Here is an 8,473-nt window from a genome sequence, read left to right as displayed (position 1 = left end):
TGATTCAATACTGCAACCAGGGAAATCAGTGTCCCAGCCAAACTCAAGTTGAGACAAAGTACGGCTTGTAAGATCTTACATTTATACAACAATGGTAGTATGCTTTTTGTTTCCCAAGCACAAAGGAGAAAGCATTAAGAAAATAGTTTGAAGAACACTAAATAGTAACTTTGTGTAAACACCTAAGTCTGGAACAAGGTTTTCTTGTGTAACACACTCAACTATGCTATGAACAGCAAGATTGAATCCAAGATTGAAACATCCAACTTCCAAGGTTGGTCTTGATGTGATAAAATTCTTTTTGTACCGTAACTTTAAGCAAGATTGAAAATGTATGGAAAATATCCATATTTCAGCGAATACTATAATTTGCCTTCCGTATTTAAGGCAATAATAATGCAGGGATGTAAGTTAGCAAAACAGTCATAAGATGCTGGTTGATAATTGCTATCATTTGAAAGCGAAGACTTAAAATGTCATGATGACTGCATCACTCACACTAACTAAACTTTGATGTTGTAATGGTCACAAGTGACTAGTGTGCTCATCACAAGCTGTTAAAATGCTCTCGTTGCCATAACATCTTCAAAATTAATGCTTCATTGATTGCTGATCAATAATAATAAAGTTGTGTACATAGTATAATTGTATTTTGTCTTCATTTCTCACTCAGTTTGAACCACTTCAAAGCCACAAAAGATGAAATACATTATAAATAATGAGAATAATAGATTTTTGTATTAAAGTAAACTCCTTTTAAAAATATGATCAACAATCATTATGTTGCATTAGGAGAGAGCTATCTCTTCCAAGTATGTGATCTGATGTAATAATTCTATAAATTCAGGTTTGTAAATTATCCCAGGTTCTCTCACACTTCACTGCACGTATCAATAAAATGCGATAAATGTCTTCAAGTACATCTACAATGTAGTACATGTAGGCCTACTTCTCGATACAGGTGTCTTCATGACTGCTCCATTGCTGTTCAGGTACGGTAGTGGCTTTTCATTGTTCATGTGAATGAAAGTTCTCCTCCAAGTGTGTGAATCTTGTAAATTAGCATGCTCATGTTGTGAAATCCAAGCATTGATACTCAACCAAATGTAACAGCTCCTGGGCACTTCAGCATATAATCTTCAACGATGTCAACTGTTGTTGGTAAAATTTGTTGTAGGGCCACTTCTTGTTGTATCCGTTCATGTATCAGGATCTGGCATCATCATTTTGGTAGACTGGAATCTAATTGACCTTTTCACCTGGAAGTGTGCTGGTGCTGTTGCGACAACTTCGGATCTTGCTAGCTGATGACAGGTTTAATCGCTTTCTGGTAACAGGGTTTGAAGGAGGCTGGGCTTATTTTGCAGACAACTGGTGAATGGCTTTGGGAGGAATAACTTTGAGGGCAAGATTTAGACTGATAACCCTCTGAGTCAACTCCAAAGCAGGCTGGGCCAGTTGTTAATTATTGTGTATACATGTAGGTAAACTGGTATGATCTCTGATGCGAAGGAGGATGAATGCTAAGATGCTTTGGTGGTAGACAGCAATCTTGAGTTGAATAATGTTCATGGCATTGGTAGTGACTTGATTTAAATCTTCAGAAATGAACTTCAGACTTCATTTGGTACATACATAGATCTGTAACAGTATTCCAAACAGCTTTTGGGCCATCTGATGTCAGCTCTTTTTGCTCTAAAAAACTGGAATTTATCATGGTTATTCCCATATTGCATACTGATCTGCACTGCTGTGTGAAACGTTGACATCAAGTACAGGTACCAACTTCCACAGCCACAACATGACTTCTCACTCCGGACATTCTGTGACAGATGAATAAACTATGCATTTTTTGCACAAATTGAAACCACTCAGCTTTGATTACTGAACCCAGTAACTGCAACTGCAATTAATATAAATGCTTTTCTTGCATGCTGAGATGACTGCATTCAAATGATAAATGTAGAACTAACAACTGCATCCATGAAGAGTTCAAAAGTCTGCACCTCGAAAATTGTAAATTTCACTCAGTTTCTAGAATTTAGCACATGCATTGGCTGCTCACATCATGAACATAATGAATGTGGCAATTTCAATGCAAACGAAGAACTAGCAGTTCTAAGTAGAGCACCATTTTATTTTTGCCATGGCTGGCTGGATTCTTCTGGGTTGACGAACAACACACCGACTCGCTCGCAAACACACAGCAGCAGGGCCTCTTCCTCCAATTCTGACGTGTTCCAACAGCAACTAAGCACATTCATGTATGATGGTAATACTATAATCAATCACTTGTTTTGTAGCCATTGGTAACTTGCACTTCGACCATGACGTTCCAATCATCACTCATGCACTGAGATCATGCAATCATGATCATGCAATCGATTGAATCGGGATTTAGCGAAACGCAAAATAGCCGTGTACCATACCACCTGACGTAATGATTTGGGAGAACCGTTTCATCCTTGATCTAAGTGCGAAAGTTCGGCTGTGTATATGGACAACTTCGGTAAACTTGAAGGCAAAGTCGACCCAGAAGAAATACTTTTCCTGCTGATAATTTCGATCATGATCACTGTGGACGTCGCAAACACTTCGAGAAAAACCTCTCGATTGGTAGCTATGCAACCTCCTGTGACCCACAAATTTAGCTCAGGACGCATCTCTGGAATCTTAAGAAAATGACGATTGGTGTAAAAGATGATTCAGAATGAACTTACAACTCATTTTTGCCAGATTTATCCCATGTTTTGCAGTGGTCCAAGGACACCACGGAGTTCGCCATATTGGAAAAATTAATTTAGTAGTAGGAATGGGCGAATCGATAGCGAAAAGGACAGTCACAAAATTCTCTTTATTGTGAAACATGGGAATCTTGCTGAGTGCAGTGGTAAACCCAAGCAAAACAAAAGTTGTAATATTTTCTCGTGGGAAGATGAGCAGAAAACCATTATTCCACTATGATAATGAGACCCTAATTGTGTGTGATGATTATAATTATCTCGGGGTAGTTTTTAATTATAAATGGAAAGGTTAAAAAAGTATTAAACAAGTCAGCCAAGGCATGCATTATTATATTGACCAAGTCAATCAGACTTCATGCAAAATGATGCAATTGATATCACTTGCAAACTTTTTGACTCACTGGTCTTACCAATATTAAGTTAATAATACTCTATGCTATGGAAGCGAAATTTGGGGTGTGGAAAAATAAGAAAACTGTAAATTGTGCTCAGGTTCTTACCCAGATAGACGGATCAGAATCGGTTCACTAATATCTGTGAGCTCTATAAGGGGCTGTGCAATAAGGGAGTGTTCCGAAATACTTTGGTGGGGGGCTGGTAAAAGGAGGGGGCCAAAAAAGTTTTGGACCTTAAAAGAGGGGGACCAAAAGTTTTAAAGGGGGGGCCAAAAAGTTGTCCTCTTCAAAACCCAAAATTTCCGCGCGCTTTGCGCGCATTGAGACCCTCTATATCACTCTTAACATGGGCAAGTTTGGGTTTTCAGTGATTTTGTTTGAAAAAATGATGGCACTTAGTGTACACATATCTTTTTGACATTGGGGGGATGGGGGTTGGAAAAAAATCTTGAGAAAAAAGCCTTCAGAAACTCATATTCAGGCGGCATCAACATAACACATTGGGGGATGATTGTATGGACCATCCCTCCTGGCAAAAGATTGGGGGGGTTATCCCCCCCCCCGGATCTTTGATATATGCCTATGTTCACTAGCTTTCATTCCGATTTCCGATTCATGCATTCATTCCGATTCATTTTAATAATTTCCGATTCATTCATCATTCTTCTTCTTCAATCTTCTCTTCTTCTGGTTACACCAACTTTTTGGATCAGTCATTCATTCGTTCGTTCTCTTAGCTTTCCCCCTGAGCTTTCATCATAGCTTTCATTCCCCGGGGGGTCACTCCCATTGTGGCCTGTACACCATCCGCGATAATGAAAACGCGCAAAAATAGGCTAAACTTTACTATACCCTACCACATTTGACCGTCGCCGAAGCTACCCTAGTTTTAGCCCTGCTACACCGACGGCGCGAAACTCGATGATAGGATTACATTGAATGATGTATGGATTAACTCAGTGCAATATATAAATCACTTAATTTAGCAAATTAAATAAACGAACGAGAGAGATTCAAAACAACATTGTAGTAATTTAATTAATAATGCCACTATATAATGAAGAAGAGGAACATTAGTAAATTTTAAATTTAATTAATGTTCATAATTATTGCTTTGCTTCCCATAATCAGCCAGGAATCATAAATCTGCATAATGATCGGTTTCCATTCATTAATTATCTTATTTAAAGGAATTATTAATTAACTTAAGAACATTAAATAAAAACATTAACTTTTAACAATACTCAGTCATTAATTACCGTATAATATGTAAATTATGATGCACGCGAGGAAGGTTACCGTTGTTGCAGGGCTACAGCGACATCGCCGTTTGATAATTAATGAATTAATTAACAAACAAACAAACAAACAAACTTGATAAATATTCACCCATTAATGCGATGCCTATGAGGAAGGTTATCGTTGTTGCAGGCTACAGCGACATCGCCGTTTGATAATTAATGAATTAATTGACAAACAAACAAACAAACAAAACTTTATAAATATTCACCCATTAATGCGATGCCTATGAGGAAGGTTATCGTTGTTGCAGGCTACAGCGACATCGCCGTGAACGACAATTTCTCAACAACCCTACTATCGATTTCCATGATTTTTGTACCAAATTTCTTCTTTTTAAACGACCTTGCTAAGTACAGGCCTAAATGATAAAAATTATCATGATTATACGTCGTTCATAAAACGCCCCTACCACTCACAAGCTTTACTTTACATTGACCGCGTTCTTACGTTCAATACAAATCTGAATAAAGATGGCAGATAACAGTTCTGTTTCATTCACAATGTTTTGTTGAACTTGTAAAAAAATGTCTTATGATGCTTATTTTTTCACCTAACTAGTCGGGACTGTATGACCATTTTCTTCTTAATTAACTTTTCAGTGGTCTGTTTTTATTTATAACAACAGCTACAACGTATGAAATCACATAAACCAGTGTGTACGTCGTTCATAAAAGGCCCCAACCAAAGATAACCAGGTGCAAAAGTTCTGTTTCTTTTTAATTAACTTTTCAGTGGTCACGGTCCTGTTTTTATTTATAATATCTGGAAATTATGAAATCACATAAACCAGTGTATACGTCGTTCATAAAATGCCCCAACCAGTGACAAGCAGGTGCAAACTAAGTTATGTGCATTATGCGCTTACCAATGACAGCTTAACTTAATATTTCCTCTTGTCAACAAACAAGCAACTCCCCATTTCACATGTGCATCATATGTATATCGCCCAAGCATAATCATCTACAATCCAACGATCACTTGTATCAATATGCAAATATATGATTCAATACGTGCATATAATAATAGGGATTAGTTTTTAACGGCTTTTAAGTCAGGCCTGGGCGGGCGAAGCGTAAATAAACATGTGTTGCTTAATCCTAAAACCAAGCTGGTCATTTATTTTTATTCTTTAAATAATCAAATAATAAAAAAATTAAAAAAATCACCCAATGGCAAGGTATAGGTTAGCGGCGTCGCTGTAGCACGGCAACAGCGATACCTTCCTCCCCTTCATTACATTTATTTGATCAAGTCATTACAAAATGCGCATAAAGTCTAGTTTTGCGCCGTCGCTGTAGCACAGCAACAACGATAGCTTTTGCGCCGTCGGTGTAGCCAGTAAAAAGGTATAAGCCGGCGCCGTCGCTGTAGCACGGCAACAGCGATACCTTCGCGCCCGTCGGTGTAGCCCAGTAAAAGGTATAGCTTGCGGCGCCGTCGCCGTAAGCACGGCAACAGCGATACCTTCCTCCCCTACATTAATTTGGTGACATGACCAAATAAGGTATACCTCAGTGCCGTTGGTGTTACCATACGAGAGTAGGTATACTTTCGCGTCGTCGGTTTAAGCCCTCAGAAGTGTCTAGCTGCGCACCGTCGCTGTAGCATGGCAACAACCTTATAGCAAGTGGTCGGTGTAGCCCAGGAAAAAGATATAGCTTCGCGCCGTCGCTGTAGCACGGCAACAGCGATACCTTCCCGCCGTCGGTGTAGCCCAGTAAAAGGTATAGCCGGCGCCGTCGCTGTAGCACGGCAACAGCGATACCTACCTCCCCTACATTCATTTGGTGACATGACCAAATAAGGTATATCTCAGTGCCGTCGGTGTTAGCATACGGAAATAGGTATACCTTCGCGCCCGACGATTTAGCCCCTCGAAAAGTCTAGCTTTGCGCCGTCGCTGTAGCACGGCAACAACGACACCTTCGCGCCGTCGGTGTAGCCCATTGAAAAGGTATAGCTTCGGCGCCGTCGCTGTAACGCACGGCAACGGCGATACCTTCGCGCCGTCCGGTGTAGTCCTGTAAAAGGTCTAGCTTTGCGCCGTCGCTGTAGCACGGCAACAACGATACCTTCCTCCACCACACTCATTTGCTAATATGACAACTTTAACAATTAGGCCTACTTAAGATGCACCTTTGCACCGTCGGTGTAGCCTTACGGAAATAGGTCTACCTTACCGCCGTCGGTGTAGGCCCCTCATAAATGGTCTAGCTTCGCGCCGTCGGTGTAGCACGGCAACAGCGATACCTTTTTGCGGCGTCGCTGTAGCACAGCAACAACGATACCTTCATTCACCATCACATCATTATTCAATATATGATACTTAACGATTTACTCCATGAAATTAATGCTACTCATTCTTAATCAAACCACTCATTAACAATTAACATTCCTCTTATCAATATAACTTTAATCACTATTAACAATCATTGTTAATTACTTACAACAACCCTCTTATCCCTCACACTCATTATTATTATGTCATAATTATTAATTAACTACCATCGCCCTCTAATCCATCATAATAATTATAATTATATAATCATTCATAACCAATTACAATCGGCCCCTTATACGTCACACTAATTATAATTATATCATGCTTATTAACATCATCTTTTGATGCGGTCATCATTACTTGAGTACATTAAAATCTATTACGCATAATTAATACTTCTAAGCCATTATATAATGCAATATAGTTATTTCATTATGCTTAAATTCAATTCAAATGACATTATTTCTATCTAGAAGTAACCACAATAATTTAATCGTACTAACACTTATTACCTTGATGATTGCAAACTTCATTAAGTCAAACGCCGACATACTTTATTAAAAACCTGACTCATAAACCTCTAACTTAATTTAAATCTATCCCATTAATAAGTAATTTGTGCCGACGTCGGTGTAGTTTTACAAAAAAAGGTGCAGCTTCGCGGCGCCGTCGATGTGGTAGGGTATTCTAAAGGTACTCCCAAAAATATATCATAAATCACTTTCTGTTGATTTCCAGGGATTTTCTTTGCAGTAGGAGCATGGTATATGGTTAATAATGAAATAATAATGAAATAATAATGAATACCTACTCAATTCTCTGTCCCGCACTCTTTGATCTGCTCTGATCTCATCCCGTAAAATATATTGTGAAACTTTTGATAATACAATCACCTTCATGTGGTTGTAAACTACATTTGTAAACTACAAACTGTGATTTATCAAATGTATGCATCGGGGTAGTTAGTGGTTTACACATGTAACAGATGCAATAATGAAATGGTTTAAAATAATGAATAATGAATAATGAAATGGTCACCTACACAGTCATGAAAAAGTATGTAACGGGAAACTGGGAATTGACTTTCATTAGCCTAATACGCGGAAATGAAATTTAGGGTATGAAATTTGATGCAAGGAATAAAATCCCTGTTTTGGGTATTGTTTTAGCCAAGGAGCTCCAAGGGTTAAATCCTTGTTTAGGGTGCTTATCAAAAGTTGATTATCGCGGATGGTGTACATGCCACAATGGGAGTGACACCCCCGGTTTCATTCACACGCAATCTTCAGGTCATACCGTAGGTCATTCATTCGTTCAATTGTCCCCTGCGGAATCATTATGTAATACATACTGCCCATACCTAGAAGTGCGTTGACCTCCACATTGTTGGCCGTACATGCAATAAGTTATAGTCCAACATGATAGGCTATGAGGCCTGCTATGGTAATAGCTGGTAATGGTGCATGGTGTATCACAGGGATGTATTGAATGGCCAACCAGAGGGGAAGTATTCAAATTGCAGTGACTGTTACCTTTGTTACCACATGTCAGTCATCTAATAGTTATTGTAAACTACCTGCAAAAAACGTGATATAGGCCTACTGCTCAGCCTATGAAACTGCAACAAAATATCAAATATGTGACATGATCAAGGGGAATGAGTCACATGTCGACCATGGTTGAAAATGAGTTTTACATACTAGGATTCTAAAGAGGACATAATTATAGAGCTTTCAGAAACTAATACCCCC

Source organism: Amphiura filiformis, chromosome 9 (genome assembly GCF_039555335.1).
Source record: "Amphiura filiformis chromosome 9, Afil_fr2py, whole genome shotgun sequence".
NCBI lineage: Eukaryota > Metazoa > Echinodermata > Ophiuroidea > Amphilepidida > Amphiuridae > Amphiura > Amphiura filiformis.
Note: the sequence above shows the minus strand (reverse complement) of the source record.